The sequence below is a fragment of the Gorilla gorilla genome, chromosome 19 (assembly GCF_029281585.2).
Source record: "Gorilla gorilla gorilla isolate KB3781 chromosome 19, NHGRI_mGorGor1-v2.1_pri, whole genome shotgun sequence".
Lineage (NCBI taxonomy): Eukaryota > Metazoa > Chordata > Mammalia > Primates > Hominidae > Gorilla > Gorilla gorilla.
Genome location: NC_073243.2, coordinates 38437768 through 38460307, shown reverse-complemented (window position 1 = coordinate 38460307; position 22540 = coordinate 38437768). Strand labels below are relative to the sequence as shown.

The 22540-nt window shown below is 43.1% G+C and overlaps 1 long non-coding RNA gene across 1 annotated transcript in view; it reads right to left on the bottom strand.

The window, feature by feature from the left end:
- Positions 1-239: 239 nt before the first annotated feature.
- The window catches only part of LOC134757594 (uncharacterized), a 28434-nt gene continuing 6133 nt past the window's right edge, over positions 240-22540 (bottom strand). Inside the window, exon 2 of the long non-coding RNA XR_010131749.1 lies at positions 240-394. This is a non-coding gene — a long non-coding RNA (uncharacterized lncRNA). The remainder of the gene's footprint in view (positions 395-22540) is intronic.

Below are 22540 nucleotides of genomic sequence, written 5' to 3'. Positions count from 1 at the left end.
CATGTGCGCGCGCGCGCGCACACACACACACACACACACACACACACACACACATCCCAGAGTTTACTTGTGGTTTTGTTTTTAAGGACATGTCAGTCAAGACAAAGCTCGTCTTTTGTGAAACAGCAGGCCTCTTCCACAACAGGGCCTTACTCTAACCCCCCAGCGACTGTCATCAACACTTCACTTTTTCCGTTTGTTTTTCAAAAGAATGGTCGGGCATCAGTGGAATGGAGATGTCGAGGCAGCGGGAGGCATTTTTATTTTTGTTTTTGTGTTTTCACAAGGGAGCCCTAAATACATTACATTTCTGGCTCTCCTCAGTTCCTGAAGCTGTTTCTTTGGGACTCCATTCTTCTGTGAAGTTCTTCGTCCTCCAGCTCCTCCCAGGTGGCTAAAGAGAGAGAGAGCAAAGAAAAAGTTGCACTTCCTTATAGAATCTAAGTATTTGAGTTCCTGAGTAAACGGAGGCATGTTTGTGTGACAGTTCTCACCAGTTCATTCCTAGTGGTGATTTCAAGCTAAAATAAAAGAGAAGTTAGCGGTTTGCAGGTTCAAAGATGTCTAAAAGAGAATGGCCAGAATGTATATATGGATTTAATAGGAGGATTCAGGATACCAGAGGGTGAGTAAGGAAGATCTAAGGTGCGCTGAAGCTGAGCCAAGAACTCAATGCAGTGCTTCACTTGAGAAACCCTTGCAGCTCAAGTGAGGAACAATGGATGGGGTAAGAGCCAACTCTCCCAGAGGCTGTGCCATGGGCCAGACACTACACCAATAACTTTACATGGATTCATTCATTTGGTATTCCCAAAAACCTGTGATGAAGACAGCATGATCACTCCCATTTTACAGATAAAGGGACTGAGGTCCAGGGAAATTACAAAACTAGCACAGGACCGCAGAGCTGGAAAGCAACAAGGCAGGGCTTTCACCAGGCACTAGGCATTTCAGCTAGAAGCCGTGCTCTAAGTTCCTATGCTGGAATCTCCTGTATTTGACCAGAAACCAGATGGGAAGAGGAGAAAAGAGAGTTAAGCTGAATGTTCTTGGCGAATTACTCCCCAGTATCTTTTAGTTCACAGCACAGGTTCAACACTATGGCATTTACTCTGTGCCCTCGTTGTAAGGAGCTTTGGGGATGCATGGGTGAGGAGAGCTTGCACTATGCTCTCCAGGGCCGTGCACCCCAGAGAGATGGACAGATATATATATATATAAAATTTTTTTTTTTGAGACAGAGTCTCACACTGTCGCCCGGGCTGGAGTCCAATAGCGCGATCTCAGCTCACTGCAACCTCCGCCTCCCGGGTTCACGTGATTCTCCTGCCTCAGCCTCATGAGTAGCTGGGATTACAGGCGCACACCACCACACCTGGCTAATTTTTGGTATTTTTAGTAGAGATGGGGTTTCACTATGTTGGCCAGACTGTTCTCGAACTTCTGACCTCGTGATCCACCTGCCTCAGCCTCCCAAAGTGCTGGGATTACAGGAGTGAGCCACTGTGCCTGGCCATATTCAGAATATTTTTAACATACATTTAAAATTTTAGAACAGTTTTAGATTTACAGAAAAATGGCTGTAGTTCCCATATGCTTTGCATCCAGTTTCACCTATGATTAATAACTCACATTAGTGTGATATATTTGCTACAATGAATGAACCCACGATACATTATTATTAACATTATTATTAACTAAAGTCCATAGTAAATTTTATTCAGTATACTTTATTTCCTAGTTTTTACCTAGTGCCCTTTTTCTGTTCCAGGACTCCATCCAGGGTAGCACATTACATTTAGTTGTCATTTCTCCTTCGGCTCCTCTTGGCTGTGACTGTTTCTCAGACTTAAATTGTTTTTGATGACCTTGACAGTTTTCAGGCATATTAGTTAGTATTTTGTAGAATTCCCCTCAGTTGAGATTTCTCATGGTTAGTGATATGTTTGGTTGTGTCCCCACCTAAATCTCAACTTGAATTATAATCCCCATTATCCCCACATGTTGTGGGAGGGATCCAATAGGAAGTGATTGTATCATGGGGACAGTTCCCCCATGCTCTTCTCATGATAGTGAGCTCTCACAAGATCTGATGGTCTTTTCTTTTCTTCCCTTTTCTTTTTTTTTTTTTGAGACGGAGTCTCGCTCTGTCACCTAGGTTGGAGTGCAGTGGTGCGATCTTGGCTCACTATAACCTCTGCCTCCTGGGTTTAAGTGATTCTCCTGCCTCAGCCTCCTGAGTAGCTGGGATTACAGGCACCCGCTACAGCTAAATTTTGTATTTTTAGTAGAGATGGAGTTTCACCAGGTTGGCCACGCTGGTCTTGAACTCCTGACATCAGGTGATCAATCCGCCTCGGCCTCCCAGAGTGTAGGGATTCCAGGCCTGAGCTGCTGCGCCCAGTGACTTGATGGTTTTATAAGGGGCTCTTCCTCCTTTGCTCAGCACTTCTTTCTGCGCCTTGTGAAGAAGATGGCTTGCTTCTCCTTTGCCTTCTGCCATGATTGTGTTTCCTGAGGCTTCCCCAGCCATGCTGAACTGTGAATCAATTAAATTTCTTTCCTTTATAAATTACCCAGTCTCAGGCAGTTCCTTATAGCAGTGTGAAAACAGATTAATACAGTTAGACTAGGGTTATATGTTTCTGGGGAGGAAGACCTCAGAGGTAAAGTGCCATTGTCACCTCATCATGTTAGGATACACACTACCAACATGACTTACCACTGTTGATGTTAATCTTGATCACCTGGCTGAGGTAGTATCTGTTAGGTTTCCTCACTGTAATTTTACTTTTTGTTCCCTGTGTTTCCACACTGTACTCTTTGGAAGGAAGTCATTAAGTGACTTCTCACACTTAGGGAGAATAATCAGGAATTTTGTTAGCCAATTGTTAAATCTTTGGTAGCTTGAAGTCAGCCATGGTGGGGATATTTACATCATGGCAATCAGCAAACTCTGCAAATCTGGGCTTGTTCTGGGGAGCTGGTTTCCTAGCCCACCACTGCATGTGTGGCTTGGGTTGTGTCTCAGAAGATGATGGGTGGGCAGGTAGAGAGGCATTTGGATCAAGTGGCTCACGTGGTATAAATGAACTCTTGGAGGCAAGAGGGAAGGTGCTGTGCTTACAGGACATGGATTGGGATTAGAAGAGGTTTGGCACAGACATATAGCCACCTGGGAACCACACAGAAACCATAATCCAGAGGGTTTTAATGTAAATAGGGTTGGAACCTTAAAGGACCTACCTTTTTTTCTTTCATAGTAGTAATAACTACCATTTATTGAGTGCCTACTATGTACAGGTGCTTTTTAATATATAAAATTCCTTTCAATCACCACAAACCTATGGGGTGGATATTGTTATCCCATTTTACAAATAAGAAAACTAGAGTTAAGTGGCTTATTCGAGAATACAACCAGCAATCAGCAAAGCTGAGATTCGAACCTCCTGTGTAACTCCAGCCACGCTGTTCTCTCTGCTTAATTTACTTCCTTCTTCCAGGAGCATTGGGTTACTAGTAGGATCTGTTTCAAGATGGTAGAATGGCTATTGATGGTGAGATTCCAGGACTTGATTAGTGATGAGAGTGCCATTTGCTGTTCAGGACATTCCATCACCGTTCATGCTCATGGAAGTGCATGAGAACCGGGACAAGCACCACTCTGTAGACTCCAGAGGTTTCACTTTGGGTCAGGCAAACTATATTGACATTGTAACTTCTAGTCTTCCAGACAAACTATCCACCTTAGTAATGTTTTATTTTTCTTGTGGGTGTATTGTTAAGGGAGCAGAAATTATGATACCCCTAAACTTTGTATCTTAATTGAACTCTGTGGTATCTTTATGATTTAATTTAATAGGTGACTTCAGCCATTCTTTTCCAAGGCAATTTTTAAGAAGCAGACTTATAGAAACTCTGGACTACAATTCATCATTAGAGTTTTGGTTAACTCTACAAAACTGTATGATCTACACGCATACTGAACAAACGCATATAACATGCAATATATTTCACTTAAAAAGCTTAAACATAAGAATCACTTAGAATTCATGTCATATTTAAGGCACATGAAATGCTACTTGATCTGTTTCCATTTGAGTCATTCAGGGAGTTTAAAGCTATTTTAGGATAAAAAATCTTAAAGAAGCTCTAGAAGGTTTGAATGGGATTTGCTTAAATAACAGAGAATATTATATTGCTTTAGTAAACTTTAGTTACTATTTTTAACTAAGACTTCATTGGTCTTATTAAGGTCTGGGTAATATTAGAAACTGTTGTTAAATGATGGTAATGCTATTTTGACTCTCTCCCTCTCACATCATTGAGGCTCTTCAAACTGTACAACTAGCGGTGGGGTGGTGCAAAAGTTACGTTCAAGGGAATTTTGTTTTATTTGGTCTACTTCCCTTAACTTCCCTGTCCCCAGTCCCAGCTGCCTCTTTTACTCAGAGATCTGGCCTGAGATGATTGGACCAAGAACAAACACCTGCCCCAGTGGGGAGCCCATTTATAGACCAGCTGAGCTAATCTTCCTCCCCAGAGCATTTATGTTTGGAGAAAGAGAGACTGAGTCAGCCTGCTGATGGATGGTGATGGACCAAATAAAGGTCATACGGAGTCAGGGTTGGAGTCAGTCCACAAGCAAGTTGAAGTCATGAGGGGGTAGACCACGGGAAGCAGGAGAAACTGCTCTGTGCAGAGAAATGGGAGAACAGAGAAAGAGCCCCAGTTCAGGTCCCTGTGGCCAGATGTCACTGGCTTTCTGGCCCTGGATGCCTGTGAGATTGCTTGTTATCCATTGTATTAAGCTCTCTAGGTGGGTTTCTCTCACTTACAACCCAAGTGATTCCAGACTAAGACAACTCCATACACCAAATGGCAAATACAGGCTACCAAATAGTTCCCCACCTCTTTGGTATCACTACCAAGTCACCCAGACTTCAGAGGTCTATGGGGCAACATAGGGATACATGGAGGAATAGGCAGGATGGAGGAAATGAGTATACAGGACACTTTTCCTTATGTTTTATGGTTTATAAATGCCCAACTCGCAATTTGTCATTTTCTGTTAGCATTTTCCATGTGTCTCTTTCACCTGCAATCTTGTGGGCCAATCAGTACGTTCTGCCCAGATCAGGGTTCAACATCCTCAACATGCCACTGCCAAGTCATGGGCCCAAGTCTTGAATGTCACACTCCAGCAGGGCAGTCTCCTCCTCTGCTTTAGACAAGTGATGCCTGAAATAGAGTTTTATTTATTCGATACATATTTACTGGCTGCCTGCTATGGCTAGATACTGTGCAAGGTGCCAGAGATATGGCAATGAGCTAATGGCATATCTCTTACTTGCATGGACTTATATTGGTGGGAAGGGAGTACACTCACAAATGGACACTATGAAAAGTATAAGCAGGACAGTTTGTGATGGTAGGGGTCAATGAGAATCCTACTTAGATGGGTTGGTCAAGAAAGGCCTCTCGAGGATGAGAAAGAGCCAATCATGAACAAATTTAAAAATAGAAGAAATGACATGCACAAAGACCCTTTCACAGGAAGGAGCTTGGAGACACCAAGAGATTGAGAGAAGTGAGAGAAGGCAGAGTGGTTGGCACATGTGGTCTCTCCAATACACACCCCTTTGGTGCCTGCGGTCCCATACAATTTTCCTCTTTGCCTGAGGTATTAGTCTTATCTGGATATTTGTCCCCATGTCTGTTGGTTGGACCTGCACGATCTCTCTCCTGTCCCACCTCTCCTCTCCTGTCCTGCGGCTGCTGGTCTGCTCAGGCTTCCTACTCACTCACCTGGTCTATTGCAACTGCCTTCTAACTATGTGGGCAGTGACTTTGTCCTGTTCGCTCTTGCAGCTCAGCATCAACTGTCTGTCATTAGTAGGTGCCTAAAAAGTATTTGCTGAATGAATGAATGAATGAAATGTCTGGTCCAGTCTTCACCCCTGTGTGCCGCATCTCCATTCTGCATCCCTGTCTTGCATGCTACTGTCAGGATTATTGCTCTAAGTTAGACATCCAATTATCTCACTTACCAACCTTCTGGTGGTTGGTCCCCATTGTCACATGACTAAAACCCTCCATATTGCCTTCATAGGTCTTCAGAATTTGATCCCAATCTGCCTTTAAGGCTCATTTCGCAAACACTAAACACAGCCACTCTGAAATACTGTCTGTTGGTGAAACCACGAACTCCCTCTGCTTGCAGTTTGTTCCCCCTACAGGGTTTGTCCACCTGCCATTCTTCAAGCTTCAGCTCAAAAGTCACCTGCCTTTCATGTCCCTAGTTCCACTTTTTCCCACTGGAGACAACTCACCATCTCTACTAAGCTCAGAACAGTTTGTTCCTATTGCTCCTACAGCCTGGATTAGCCATGAGTTTGCATCGGTCTTTCTCTCCTGAGAGATGGCAAACTCTCTCAGGGCCCAGGAGCTGCATCTTACTCATCTTCATGACCCCCGTTCTTAACACAGAGGCACGTGTGAAATTAATAATGACAGCAAAAAATCTACTGAGTGCTCGCAACATGCCAGCCTATTTTACACAATTAGCTCTCTAATCCTCAAAATAATCTTAGGAGGCAGGTCATATTGTGGTTCCTATTTTAGAACTGTAGAAACTAAGGCTTAGAAAAGGTAGAGAAATTGCCTGGAGTTGCACAGGTAGCAAGCAATGGCAGAGCCAGATTTAAACACAGATAGTCTGACTGCAAAGCCCACAAGGGGAACATGACAAAGTGCTGTATGCCACAGTGGCCCCTGACTGCTTCTTAGAATCACCTGAGGAACTCTGAAAACTCATCCATGTCCCAGCTCCATCCCACAACAACAACAACTGAACTAATGGACTATGAAAGCACTAAACTGGGGCATAGACAGTTTTGAACCCTGACCATAAGTATGACCTGGAGCATTTGTTAAATGTGTAGATCACCACACCTCTCTTCCAGATAATGCTGTTTCAGCGGATTATGGTTGAAGCTTGGCAACTTGTGGTTGACGAGGTACCCCAGGTAATTCATATCTTAAGGGAAGTTAGGGAAATAAAGCTAGAGAGTAGGTTGCAAAGTCATTTAAGTAGGTCTCTAAACATTTATCTGTCTATGATGGTAGAAAGACCCTGTGGAGGATGTTTGACTGTTTCATCATGGGGCTGAGCTGAAGAAGATGAGTAACACAGTAAATTGGCACGGCTCTTTGGGAACCCTAAGCTGAAATAGCTAATAGCACTGCACAAGTATACATCTTCAAAACCGTCCACTGATAGTGCTGCAACCAAAAAACAGTATTTTGATGGTACTTCTTTGTCTTGAGCATTCTATATACTTTAGCCAAAAACTGAAAGAGAGGCCTCGTGATCCTTTAAGAAGTGTGGAGGGGGATAACACAGCCCCAGGGAAGTACAGGCTGAGGCCTTTTCCACCTACTTTCCTGGGGCCTCCTGAACTCCACCTGCCAACACACATACACGTGAACACATGTACATACCTACACCTACCCACACACACAGGTGGCAAAGCAGATCACTTCCTTGATTTCCTTAAATATAGACTTAGTAAGCACCAGGGGGGATACAGCCACATTGCCTGTCCTTGCCTCCCATGGCTGACTCTGTTTTCCCTTTCTGATATTTTTTGGCTCTGTGTCCCCACCCAAATTTCATCTTAAATTGTACTTCTATAATTCCCACATATTGTGGGAGGTACCCAGTGGGAGATAATTTGAATCAAGGGGGCGGTTTCCCCCATACTGTTCTCATGGTAGTGAATAAGTCTCACGAGATCTGATGGGTTTATCAGGGGTTTCCGCTTTTGCATCTTCCTCATTTTTTCTTGCTGCTGCCATGTAAGAAGTGCCTTTCACCTCCTGCCATGATTCTGAGGCCTTCCCAGCCATGTGGAACTGTAAGTCCAATTAAACCTCTTTTTCTTCCCAGTCTTGGGTATGTCTTTATCAGCAGTGTGAAAATGGACTAATACACTTTCCATGGTCTCCTGCCTTATCACTGGCTGTCTGAAGTCCTGACCAGCTTGTTTCTAAGCTATTTCATGATCATCATTTTGATCCACTCCATTTTCTGCCTTCTGACTGTTGTGTTTACTGACCTTTACCAAGATTGAAAAGAAAACGCCTGATCTTTTACATGCAATGCATAGAACTGGACTCCTGAATCCAAGAAAAATATCTTCCTTGCTGCTCTCTTCTCTTTCCTCCATTCTCACCCCAAGAGAAGCCCTGAATCTATTTATGAATAACATTCAGGTTCTACAACTTGCCCTGCCAGAATAATCTTCCTAATGGGAAATACAATGGGGCCTCCCACTGACAAAGAAGACCACCCCATCTGCAGCTAGGGACAAGAGACACTCCCAGCCCAGATGTAAAGAAATGCAGCAGATCGTGGCTTTGTGTCTATTCATTGCTTATTTAATATTTGAGCATCTTTTTCTAAAGATATTTCTATTGAACTCACTTGTGGTGTCACCATCTGGAAAATATCAAGCCTCACCCCACTGAGGTAAACCCCTATTGCGTATTTTTTCCCTTTTATGTGAGCCCAGTGGGCATGGAATGTGTATCTCTATGTTTAGCACAGTTCCTCGCCAAGGCAGCTCTCAAGCACATGACACTCTCTAAATAAATCAGTGTTGTGTAGACCCATTAGCAAGCCCTTCCCAATTGATGCTAACAGAACGTTTCAATGAGGCTCTCAGGAGCCTCCATGACTTCTTGATGTGAGGTCCTTTTACATTTTAAAGTGACAGATTAGAGTTTTAAGAGAGAGTAAGCTGCTAAGAACTCATTGATTTCATTAAAACCAATTTTTAAACTGGGCCAAATCTTGTCCCAGGGTCTAAAATCAGACTTCTGTCTAAGCCCACAAATAAAGGGTTTAGTCAGCTCTCAAGGACGCAGGCCAACAGGGCAAGCAGTGTGCCACAGACAGTTCAACTAACGGAAATCTAAATCCAGCCATGTTAGGCAAGAGGGTTGATTAAGATGAAAATTTGTATTCGGGTGGAGAGAATGCTCAGATTTTGTTCAGTGTGTTTATTATCCTTGTGTTTTGAAAGGTGTTAATAAAATGAATTTCCATTCTCTGGGTGTTCATAAATGGCTGGTGCAGAGAAGTATCTAGGATATGGTCTAATTGGCAGAAGGAAGATGAGTCTTCATTGCAGATAAGGCAAAAGTGAATAATATTTAACTATCCAAAAAATTTTACAACTTTGTGCCAGGGCATATGGTTACTAGAGAGAATACAACACCCCGACCTTCCTCACAGGAACATACTACCCAGCATGTTGAGTTAGCCTCAGGTAGAGATGATATAGGGCAACTTACTATGTCTTATAATAATGTGTTTCTGGCTATTGTTTTAAAATTACCCATACATTTGGTGATAAACTCATTTCCCCACTATGCTTAATAAGGACTACATAGAGGCACTGAAAAAAGTGATTCTAGGTAAAAAGGACAAAAGTGAGATTGAGTTAGGAAGGAGGAAAGGAGATGAACCCGCTCCCCTTTTGACCTGAATTATCACAGAGAGGCGATTGTGAAGCTGTTATGGAGTGGCTTACTCTCACAAGAATGATCCTCCTGCAGGCATTCTCTTCCGTCTCTACCAGCACAGCCTTAAATTTCAAAGGCAAAGCCTCATGTGAGTATAATAGACAGGTTTGCCTACTCAGATCCCCCAGCAGGACAGGGGTCAGTGCACAAAGTTGTTAGGTAGCGCCCTTACACGTCCATTCTCATCGTCCCACACCTCCCCACAGACCTCACCGTGGTGCATTTCCAGCTCCCTTTGAGAGCCCCTTCTGTGTTATCACATCCTCATTATTCCTGCCATTTGCAGTGGCATGTTGCTCTTTTTCAGGCCATTTGGCAGTTCATCTGGTATGGAACCTGGCAACAATTTACCATACAGCAGGAGATGATATCAAAAACCATTCTGTTGACATAGGACTGAGACAATGTTAAAATCCAGATATGATATTAAGTCATCTGTTCATCATATATAAATTGAGGGGATGAATTCTGCTGGTTTGCTTGCTGTCCCTAAGATAATTAGATATGTCAATTTTAAAAAGTATTGTCCAGCCTGGGCAACACGGTGAAACCCCATCTCTACAAAAAATACAAAAATTAGCCAAGTGTGGTGGTGGCACCTGTAGTTCCAGCTACTGGGGAGTGGGAAGGGTAGGAGCTGAGGAGGGAAGATTGCTTGAGCCTGGGTGGTTGAGGCTGCAGTGAACCGGGATCATGCCACTGCACTCCAGCCTGGGTGACAAAGCAATACCCTGTCTGAAAAAGTAAAATAAAATAAAATAAAATAAAATAAAATAAAATAAAAAGTATTGTCCTAGCACAGATTTTGGAAATTCCAGAATATTGAAGTAAAATAACATTTCTCAAAAGGGAAGTGACCCAAGTGAGGATATCATATGCATTTCCTCTTTTCTTTAGCAAAAAGAGCTTTTGTGGGGAAAACAGCAGGTGAAATGAGATTTTTCGCCAGGAGACCTTTAGGAGTAACCCACTCTGTTCATAAGCACACACTAAACAAGTACTTCAGGGTTTGTATGTGCTAAGGAAGGTGTTGGGTGCCTGAACAGAGAGAGGTCTGAGCCACGCTTGCTCCTTCTCAAGGATCTGGAAGAACAGTGTAGATGACTGACAAGCCAGCAAGTCATGACCTCACAGTGTAGACAGTGCTGGAACAGAGGTGTGTGCAAGTGCACTGGAGGGCCTGAGGAGGAGTGACTAAGGCTGCCTCACAGGAAGCAGGGAATAATGAAAGATGAGGCATTTAATCTTGTGTCCTGCAGCGCTGTTATACTGGCTTATTAGTTCCAGAAGTTTTATATTGATTCTATGGAATTTTCTATGTACATAATCATGTCATATGGAAAGACAGTTTTATTTCTTCTTTTCCAATCCGTATACTTATAATTTCTTTTTCTTGTCTTACTGCATTAGCTAGGACTTCTAGTACAATGTTGAAAAGAGTAATGAGCGGGAACATCCTTGCCTTGTTCCTGATCTTAGGGGGAAAGTTTGTAGTTCCTAACCATTATACATGATGTTAGCCATAGGCTTTTTTTTGTAAATGTTCTTTTTCAAGTTGAGGAAGTTACCCTCTATTCCTAGTTTGCTGAGTTTTTATCATGAATAGGCATTGGATTTTGTCAGATGCTTTTTATGCATCTATTAATACAATGTGATATTTTCTCTTTAGCCTCTTGATGTGGTTGTATACATCAATTGATTTTTGTATATCGAATAAGCCTTGTTTACTTAGATTAAATCTCACTTGATCATGATGTATAATCCTTTTCATATATTGTTGGATTTGGATTGCTAATCTTTTGTTGAGAAATCTTACGTCTATGGTCATAAAGATATTCATCTGTTGTTTTCCTTTCTTGTAGTGTCTTTGTCTAATTTTGGTATTAAGATAAGGTGGGCCTCATAGAATTAGTTAGGATGTATTCCCTCTGCTTCTGTCTTCTGGAAGAGATTGTGGAGAACTGATATCATTTCTTTCTTAACCATTTGGTAGGATTCACTGGTTAAACCATCTGGGGCTGGTGCTTTTTTTTGGAATATTATTAATTACTGATACAATGTCTCTAATAAATTTGGGCCTATTCAGATTATCTATTTCTCCTTATGTGGGCTTTGGTAGTTTGCATCTTTCAAGAATTGATCTATTTCATTTAAGTTACCAAATGTATGGGCCTGGAGTTGTTGCAGTATTCCTTGGTTATCCTCTAAATGCCCACAAGATCAGCACGAGATTAGTAGTAATCACTCCTTTTTTTTTTTTTTTTTTTTTTTTTGTGGGGGGATGGAGTCTCACTCTGTCACCCAGGCTAGAGTGCAGTGGCAGATCTTGGTTTGCTGCAACCTCCATCTCCTGGATTCAAGAGATTTTCATGCCTCAGCCTCCCGAGTATCTGGGACTACAGGCACATGCCACCATCCCAGGCTAATTTTTTGTATTTTTAGTAGAGACGGGGTTTCACCTTGTTAGCCAGGATGGTCTCGATCTCCTGATCTTGTGATCCACCCACCTTGGCCTCCCAAATGCTGGGATTACAGGCGTGAACCACCATGCCTGGTCTAATCACTCCTTTTTTATTTCTGATATCAGTAATTTGTGTCCTCTCTCTTTTTTCCTTGGCTAACCTGCTTTTCTGTTTTAGATTTCACTGATACTACTCTAAGTTTTATTATTTATTTTCTTCTTGCCTTTGGCCTAAGTTGCTTTTGTTTCTCTAGTTTCCTAAAAGATGACACTTCAAGACACTTAAGCTCAGTATCTTAGTCTGATACCTTTGAGAAGCTGACACCAATGTGGAATTAAACATCTTTATTAGGGAAATTACCTGTGAGAGAAACCTCAGACCTTCAGACCACTTTGCAAGTCTGCTCCTGAGTAAAGAAGAGAGGAAAGGAAGGCTGGCCTCAGTAGAAGGAAGGTTTAGCAAGGGTTTCAAGGAGTATTCAAGCCAGAGTTGACTGTTAGAAAGTTCTGTGTCTCCTAGGGAAAGTCCTGCCTTCATATTCTGCCAGGCTCTGTTAATAGCTGAGAGCATCCCTTGGGAAGCATGGCCTTAGCCCAGATGTTCTGAAATGGATTTCAGAACATACCAATTGGGGCTCTTGGTCAGTTATATACCCTGAGCAGGAGGGTACCTCTGAGAGGTACATTTTCATGGCTAACATGCCAGGTCTTGAAAAAGGGAGAGAAGGAGTCAGAGGCCCCTAGAGCCATGAGAGAATTCAGCATGTTTGAAATAAGTAAATCTGTGGGTGGGAGATTGGACTGTGATAGGAGGGACAAGGGATTAGTGTGATGTGGGCCTTTGAGGAGAGCCAGGGCTGGGACCTGGTGAAGGGCCTTGTAGGCCACAGTGAAAATTTTGGATTTTAACATGAAGGAAATGAAGAGCTATTGAACGACGTTTTAGCAAGGACGTGACAGCACTGGATTGGATCATGTGTAGAAAGAGGATTCTGACAGCAGTGCGGAAGACCGAGTAGGGGACAGAGGGTGGAGGTGGGGAAGACTGGAGAGGAGAGATGCTGAGGGCCTGAACCAAATAAGTGGCAATGCAGGGGGACCAGACCTGGGAGTTCTCTAGGAGGCAGGAGTGACATGACTCAGGTGTGGGATAGAAAGGTGTAAAATGAATCCCAGACATTTGACTTAGGAGACCTAGGAGAGGGAGAGATTCACTGAGGAAGAGAATTACAAGAGGGGCAGCAGGTATGGAGGAGCAATCAAGAGTTTGGTCAGTTTGGGACACGTGGTTTCTGAGGTTCCTCTGTGCAGCAGGCATTTGTATACATGGTCTGGGACTCAGGTCATTGCCTGGACTAAGCATAGAGGCCTGAGAACCATAGGTATTTAGGTACACTTTAAAGCCATGAGTTTGACTGAGACTACCCAATTACAGGATGTAGCTTTAGAAGAAAAGGTGGCCAAATACTGAACTCCAAGGAACCCAAGAGTGCAGATGGGTGGAAGAAGAGGAGTCAGTTGAGGAGACTGAGGAATGGTTAAGTCAGTGGGAGAACTGAAAGGGTGGTGTTCTAAAAGCCAAGGGAGAAGAGAACTCTGAGGGGATGTCATCAATAGTGTCAAATCCCACTATAGGGAAGCCAGTAAGCTGAGGATGGGGAAGGGTCTGCCAACTCTCCACTGTAATATATTATAGGTTTAATTGTGGCCCCCCACCCCCCGCAAATATATATTGTCTTCTTTTTTTTGAGGCAGGGTCTTGCTCTGTCACCCGTGTGGAAGTATAGCAGCACAATCACAGCTCATTGCAGCCTTGACCTCTTGGGCTCAAGCGATTCTCCTGCTTCATTTTTTGATTTTTTTTTTTGTAGAGATGAGCTCTCACTATGTTGCCTAGGCTGGTCTTGAACTCCCGGGTTCAAGCGATCCTCCTGCCATGACCTCCCAAAGTGCTGGGATTACAGTCCCAAAAAGATACATTGTAGTCCTAATCCCTGGAACCTCAGAGAGTGACCTTACTTGAAAATAGGGTCATTGCAGATGTAATTAAATTAAGATGTACATTAAGACAAGGTCATTCTGGAGTAGGGTGGGGCCTTAATCCAATGCAACTGTTGTCCTTACAAGAAGAGAAGAGTTGGATACAGTGGGAAGAATCTCATGTGCAGATGAAGGCAGATATTGAGGTTATGCAGTTGCAAGCCAAGGAGAACAAAGGATCACTGGCAAACACTGAGGCTAAGAGGAAGGCACGGAACAGATTCTTTTCTAGATTCCTCAGAGACAGCATGACCCTGCTGTTGCCTTAATTTCAGACTAGCCTTCCAAACTGTGAGAGAATCAACATCTGTTAGTTGAAGCCACCCCAGGTTGTGGTGCTTTGTTACAGCAGCCCTAGGAAACTAACACGCAGTAAAGGTGAGGAACCGTCATTTTGTTGCAAAGACAGACAGGTGAGTCCTTTAAGACTGAAGGGAAAGTAAATGTAGGTGTAGGGCTAATAAGTTTGCAGATGGGGAGTGATGGAGTGGGAGCTGGATAGTTCCAGCCTGTTGGCATCTTTTCTCTATGAAGTTGGGGGGTGTGGACCATCTACACCCACAACTTCATAGAGTGAAGGGGTGGAAGGCGATCACACTATAATTGCCACCTGTATTATCTATTACTGTATGACAAATTACCCCAAAACTTAGCTTAAAACAACAAACATTTATTGTCTCACGCAGTCTCTTTCTAAGAGTCAGGGATCTGGGAGTGGCTACAGTGGGTGGTTCTGGCTCAGAATCTCTCATGAGGTTGTAGTCACGATATCAGCCAAGGCTCCAAACATCTGAAGCTTTGATAGGACTAAAGGATTGGCTTCCACTATGGCTCATCCACATGGAACTCTCCAGGAGGTTGCTTGGGTATCCGCACCGCATGGCAGCCAGTTTCCTCATAGCAAGCAATCCGAGATAGAGACCAAGGCATACACCACAACATCTTTTATGACCTAACCTTGGCAGTCATATACATCACTTCAGTATTCTATTGATCATACAGACCAACTTTGATTCAATGTAGTGGGGACTACATGAGGGCATGAATACCAGGAGGCAGGGATCCTTAGGAGCCATCTTGGTGGCTGCCCATCATAGGCTATGGACCCGCCTATATGCTGAGGCCCCCCAAACCTTGGTTGCAGTCCTGACATCTCTCTCTGAGCATCAGACACTTAGAGCTAAGGTCTCTTCCGGTCATTCCCTCTTGGATATCCCAAGAGCACCTCAAAGGCAACATGTTTAAAACTGAATTCTTTATTCTATTCCCAAGCCAGATTCTTTCTCTAATGTTGTCTTAGTTAGAAGCCCAGCAATGGCTCAAACACTCAAACTAGATCTTGGGATTATCTATGACCACTCTCCTTCACCAACTATCCCATCCAAACCACCACAGGTTCTGTCAATTTTACCTTCTAAATATTTCTGGAATCTGTTGCCTCTTGTCTATACTTACTTTCACAGCCCTAGTTAAGAAATGTACCATCTGTCATTTGAATCATTGCAACAGCCTCTAGACTATTGGACCAATATACAGTTGTCAAGAACTACCAAGACTCTAAGATTTTACCTGATTTGCAAGCCTGGATGCTATCAGCTTTGCAGATGCTGACAGAGGACATAAAACTCCTGGGTCAGAGATAAAGGACTTTGTAATTCCCAGCATAGTATGAGGCATGAATTTCATGTTTACCTCAGTTTCCCTTGATCCCTAAATCCCACAGGGGCAACCATAGCCTCATCGAGTGACCCAGGTGGATGCTACAAGCACCATGAAGTTCTATCTCAGTTGGGAAATGCCCAGGTCAGAGAATGTGAGTCCTTTTTCTTGTGCTGCAAGCAAACTACCTCCTCTTTGCTCCAAAGGGAGTCACTCTCTAACTTCCAAGGATGTTTGCTATACAAACATCTTTGAAAACAATCTAGAACAAAATGACAGCACCTCACTCACAAGACATGCAGAAATGTGAAAAACCCAGAGAGAATTGTTTCCCAGCAACAGCCAAAATCTAAATCAGGGCATTTAGTGGCTCCTCATACTTACTGAATAAAGACCCTCACACTGATACCACTGCCTCTATCAGCCTCATTGCTCCTCTCCCTGCTTCACAATGTGAATTTGAAATAACCTGCAGCCCCTCAGACTGTGTTCATTCTTGCCCACAGGTCTTTGTTTGAGTCATCTTCTTTGCCTAAATTTCCTTCTTCCTTCCATAGAAGTCATTCATTTAATGCCTGGGAAGTTACCTTTTGAGGTTCCCATGCATTCTGAGGGTTGCTGGGTTAGTGTGTGTCTACGAGGATGTGGGACTGGCAATTATCACTCGTTATTGGACTAACATTTACCATCTGCAACTGTTTTCTTCTTTCTCTAAATGGAACCACCCTCTATTTGGTGAAGGCACAGCACATTCTAGTGAAATGAGTCTCCATGATTTTCTTAGCAACTTCTATGGCAGGGTTGGATAAATACCTGCTTTCTATTCTCACTCTTGGTTTTAGTTTGCCCCCTGTTGCACTGTCTCCCCAGCAGGCGTGGAGCAGCTCCATTTGGGGCAGGCCTTGCTCTGAGCCTGGTTGTTTTCACTGTACCAAAGTCAAAGTCAAAGGTGTATTTTCACTTACAAAATAGCCATGCATACCATAGCTTTCTAAATCTCCAACTGGAGGCCTATTGCATGCCTGAAAGGAGTAGAATATGGTTTAGAAGAGTGGCCCAGGGCCTACTTATGCAATACCACAATTTCCACTTCTCTTCCCAAACAGACCTGATTAGAATGTGTCACAAGAATAGTATTGCTTTGGATACAACAGCTTTCAGAAAGGCTGTGAGAAAACCATTGATTCATTCCAGAAATGAACTCTGGTGGCCATTTGACCATATTTTGAGAGGCATCAGTTTTGAAAGGACTCTAAGGAATGGCGCCCAAGCAACATTGACTTCATCCAACTCCTTCTCTTGTATTGTCCTTCTTTTTGTTTTTGTTTCTCTGTGAAATGAAAGTAATAGCATGAGCCACCCTCCTGGCTCTAAGTAATGAGAACAAATTAAGAGCCGCAACATTAGGCCTGTAATACACTGGTGGAACTGAGTGGAAAATGCTGTTTGAGACCATGCCAGAATTTTCCCACTTGCCATTTTCTTTTTGGTTGTGTGTTATCTTTTGGGATATTAGCCCAGCTGATGATGACACTTCTTACGGAGGCCTCTGATGAGACCTACGAGGCTGGGCTCCTGGTAACCATGGGTTTATGAAACAGAATTCTGGCCCCTACCTCCCACCCCATGGGGATCTTCTTCATTCCTTTGTGTATCCCAAGCATGTAACCGTGCCTGGAATATACTAGGTGTGCAAGAAATACTTATTAAATTGATGATATCAAGGATTGAGACTAACAGTTTTCTCCTGTGCTTGAGGCTGGAACTTTCACTTGTGGACTCTGGAGGTGTGGGGAGCTTCATCCCATCATGGAGCCTGGGGAGCAGGGGAAGCCAGTCTTTGGACACCAAGGAGTCTTGGAGGGAGGGATCTGCAGAGGGAGAGCTTGGGCTGGCTCCCACTGATTCTCTACTTTCTGCTTCCAGGATTTTTCCCAGGCCAAGCTGCAAACTTCTGTATCTTTGAATAAGTTCCTTTCTCTGTGCTTAAACTAGCTTCAGGGGCTTAGTCCAAGGCAACACAGAAAATTTGGGAGTTGACATGGTAGAAGTCTAGGTGTGACTAATAGGAAGGGCCACATACTGCCAGTGGAGCTAAGACAGGTTGTGACCTATGAGAAATCCTCAGTGAACTGGCTACGACCCACCCCTTTCTCTCCCACTCATCTGAACTCACAGGTGTGTTCTGACAGTGATATATGGTCACTGGCTTAACACAGAGTGGGGCATGAGATGGTTAAACCATAAAACCGCAGTTCCACAGAAATGTTTGATAATGTTACACAGGAAATATCATGGAGCCCATGGTAGAGCACTAAAACCATGGTCTGAAATGGGAATTTTTTTTCTCCCATCACAAAATAGCGGCAAGTAAACACCCTTTCTCACCGCCATAGCCTTATGGAGACATGTAAGACAGATTACCACATGTTTGGAGCAGAAAATCAGACAAGAAGCTGCAATACCACACACACAGATTGTGGTCCTGCTAATCAGTCATTGGTGGCAGGTCCCTCTGCAAGGTATACTGGAAGTGGGGCAGGGGGACATTCTAGGTTCAATGTTATTAAGAATTAACTTCTAGAGATACAGCTGATGAATTAAGTTTTTACATTTCAACTCTGAGCATTTTCAAGACTACTCATAATTTTCTGCAGTTAATATTAAATATGCCATTAAAAGGAAGCACATTCTGATGTGTGGAACAGAAAGAATTCATATGACAAAAGAAAATTCCAGACTGAACCAGGACGAAGACATTTCCCGTAGCGACGCCCAGCCTAGTATTTCACCAGTACTAATGAGAAGCTGTAACAGCCAGCTGGTTTTGCTGTTAGGCTGCAGTATCAGACAACCCTACAGTCTCAGGAACTTACAGCAGCAAAGGTTTATTTCTCACCCCAGACTGCAGTAGCTCAACTCCCAACTGCCCCAAGTCTCCCCACTTGGATCAAGACTAAAGGAGCAGTTCCTACCTGGAACGCACTGTTCTCATGGCAGAGGAAGGAGAGAGAGCAGAACCACAGCATGGCCCTTAAAGCTTCTGATCACAGCAGCAGCCCCACTTCCCACTCACATTTCGTCGGACAAAACAAGTCACTGGGCTGAACCCACCTTCAATGGGCAGGAAGTTCAATCTCCTAGGACAGACTACTAGGGTTGGGGCCAAGCCAGGAGGGGCAGGAATATTTGGACATAATATAATACAGCAGGGATTAGGCTGTATTTCCAGAACCACATCATCTACTAACAGCAGTTTGATCTATATAATTATGCTTACGTTAATTGTATAGTGAACAGTTTAGAGTAAAAACGTGAGGTCAGTCATTTCTAATTATTCTTTTTGTGGCTCTCAAAAATTTGGGTATTGGAGATGCCCTCAGGTATTAATATAAACCACAGGATGGACTGGATGAACCCTATCTGGCAGCGGCAGGCAGGATTCTGAAAGTAGGTAAATGATTTCAATGGTATCCCTGGGCAAGGGTGGGGGGGAGCGTGTTTCTCAAGTTGTAGTCCACATTCTGTCTGTAGCAGAATGACCTGAAAGTCAGATTTGATGTGCAGATTTCTAGGATCCACTCTAGTTATACCGAATCTGAGTTTCTAGGGGGTGGGGGCTGGGAATCTGCATCTTTTTTAGCTTTCCAGGCAATGCTGATGTAGACTAACTATTGAGAAGTGCCATCTCAGAAAATCCACCCTTGCCAGGGTACACTCCTGTCACAGGGTGTGATGCTAGATGCTTATGCCATCTGTCACTGTCTGCAGCTCTGGTTCCCAGGACTGGCCTTAAGCAGGGACCAGAGTGCACTCATATCCTGGTGCTGTGGGTCCAGCCGGGATTTGGAATTTCCTGGGAAGTCAGGGAGAAGGCATTGCTTTCTTTTTATGGAATGGTTTATAATGAGGGCCTCTATCCCTCCTTCAAATACATTTCAGTTTATATAGTTCACTATTTTTCTTGTAAATCAACATCTGTGAATCATTTTGTTATTTGTCTATTTTTAGAAATAAAATGTGACTACATTGAACAATGTACTCATAAAAAGTCCTCTTATAATAGTAACAATTGTTTTAAAACTTATATTTTAACTCTTTGCCTCAACAACGTACATTTGGAAACAAATCTAGGACGAAAATTTAACTGTAAGTTTCCAAACCTAATTTCTGTGAGATTTGCATTTCATTAAATATTTCAACTATTGATTCCTAAAATGAAAAATGAAATTAAAAAGTTTGTGTTCTGACTGGGCTCTGCCTCTGATTTTCCAGGGCTGCTTTTAAAGAAAAAGAGAGCAGTGTTCCATGTGGGAGGATTTCATTTTAGAGTTCTGTTGCAGTGACCTCTGCTGCTGCCTGGGTCGTTAAATTCAATACACTTATGCTTCCAGCTAAAAGTTTCCTGGGCTGGTTGTGCCTTAACAGGGCCTGGTCTAGCACCCTGGTGATATAAGCTGCCCAGAAGCTGCCAGCTCATTTCAGGACAGTTCCAGCCTCTTTCGGCGCATGCCCTGAGGAGGACCACGTAATGAGAGGAAGGAATGCTTTCCATGTGGTGATACTGACCTTGCCTTCGTAGCCATTTAAATACCCTCAGCTTGCACATTTTTGTTAGGCTGGTGTATTCTGCTTCTGCATGGGTACTAACGCCATCACTGTATTCTAGGGGCTGGAACAATTAGTACAGACTCTTTCAAGGTCTATTCTGTTGTCTAATCCACACCTCATATATGAATTACCTTCTAAATTGGGTTGTGTTCATGATATTAAGCTCTTAAATGTTATTTTCAAGTTCTTTCTGCCTTTTCGAAGTCATGACTACAGTGGAAGTGAGGAGGAGACAATTCACTACAAAGTTCAGTTGCAAGCAAGGCAGGGAGAGAGGAAGAGAAAGAAGGAAGGAAAGAAAAGGACGAAGGAAGGAAGGAAGGGAGGGAGGGAGGTAGGGAGGGAGAGAGGGAAATAAAACTCTTTTGCTTTGTCTGCTTTGCCTCTGCTTTGTTTTGTTTTGCTGAGCTGACCCGGCCTCATCGTGCCTCTCAGCTGAATCCAAACATTCACATTGCTGTCCCTCCAATACTGGGCTTTCTTTCCTGTGGCTTCTAAATTCTGCAAGTTTAGCGCAGCCAGATGCATGTCACAAGATGCAAACCATCATGCCCAGGGAACTTCTGGATCTTCAGGAGGCTGGCATAGAAAGGACAGAGGGCGGCGTGAAGTCTAAACTCAGCCATTATTGTCATGAAATTGTCTTGAGGCTTCCTCACTGAAAGGATGTGTTCCCTTTCATACTGACTGCAAGCAACAGCTCGTTAACGTGGCATCACGGCTAACAATGCGAGTAGCGGAGACCCCGTGCCAACACGGCGTGCTGGTTTATATACCGCTAATGCAGACTTCATTTAGTTTCTTGGGATTAGAATGTTTCAATATTGCCTTATAAAAATATTCCATTCTGGTTCTTGGTCAGAGCATTAGTTCAGAAAAGCTGCAAGGCTTTAGCTGCCAGTTTCTCTTGCATTCCTGTTATTGTCTGTAATTTCTAAAGACTAGTAAGCAGACATGGCACTTTACAAATACACAAAGACAAGGGCCTGGTCTTCGGTCAGAAAAACACAACCGAAATGAAAATAATCCAAGCAGAAGCAGTAACAGAGTTTTTGAGGAAGGCATCAGCTTTGGAAAGCGAAGTTTAAAGTATTTCCATTTTTGTTTTGAAACGGGAGTGATTGGAAGAGAGAGGAGGTGACCGCGTCCTGAGGTTTGCTCTGCGTTTAATCTTACCAGGCTTGTGGGCTCAGAAGGTCACTCAATTCAAAAGCAAAGTTGTTCAAACTGACCCCTTCTCCCCCACCAAAGAAAGTGCTTTCTATGGCAGACAGCTCCTTCTTTCCAATGGCTCTGTGGCTGACCTCAGCTCCCCAGACAAGTGTAGGCTTAAATAAGATAATTGCTTTCTAAGGCATTGTGCCTCCTTGTAGGAAAACTTCTTGGACAGAGAGCACAACACCTCTATTGGAAGGAGACCACACCTGAAGTCACATCCCTAATTGGTTGCTTCATTTGCCTTCATCAGAAAGCTCTACTGACGGCATCAAGCAAATGTCAGGCATTTTACTTCTTAGAAACAAGCCAGCTACCCGGCACTGTGGCATAGTCAGTTAATCCAAGACACATTTTTATAAAAACCTCAAGTTATAACCCACATATGGTGGCAGATCATTATCCTAAGACTCTAAATTGAATCAGTTATACAGTTGGAGGCGGATCTATCATAATCTGGAAAACTTTTCTTTTTACTAGTCTATTTTAACAAGTGTAGGGAGGAAATAAAACTCAAAAAGCATAAACTGTTTTACATTTTGAATTGAACTTTGATAAAAATGGAAAAACTCCAGAATAAAGGCATACTGGCAAAGGAGGAAGGAAAGATGCAGACAGAAATAAAGGAGGAAAATGTGTAAATAAAAAGGTTCTGATACTGCTTTTACATTTCCTGGTTTAAGTGAAAAAGGCAGGATATACAATTGCACAGAGATATGATCCCTAATGAGAGACAGCGAGAGAGACAGGGATAGAAAGACAGACAGAGGTAAAAGACTAAAATGAAATGGATCCAAATAGGTCATTTCTGGGAATTGGGCTTGCACATCACAGTTATTTTCTTTTGGGGCCTTTTTGTATTCTCCAAATTCCCTACAATGAGGATGTTTTTCTTTGACAATAAAAATCAATAAAATATTTTAAAAATGATTTCTCATTCAAAATGCAACTATCTTTACCTCT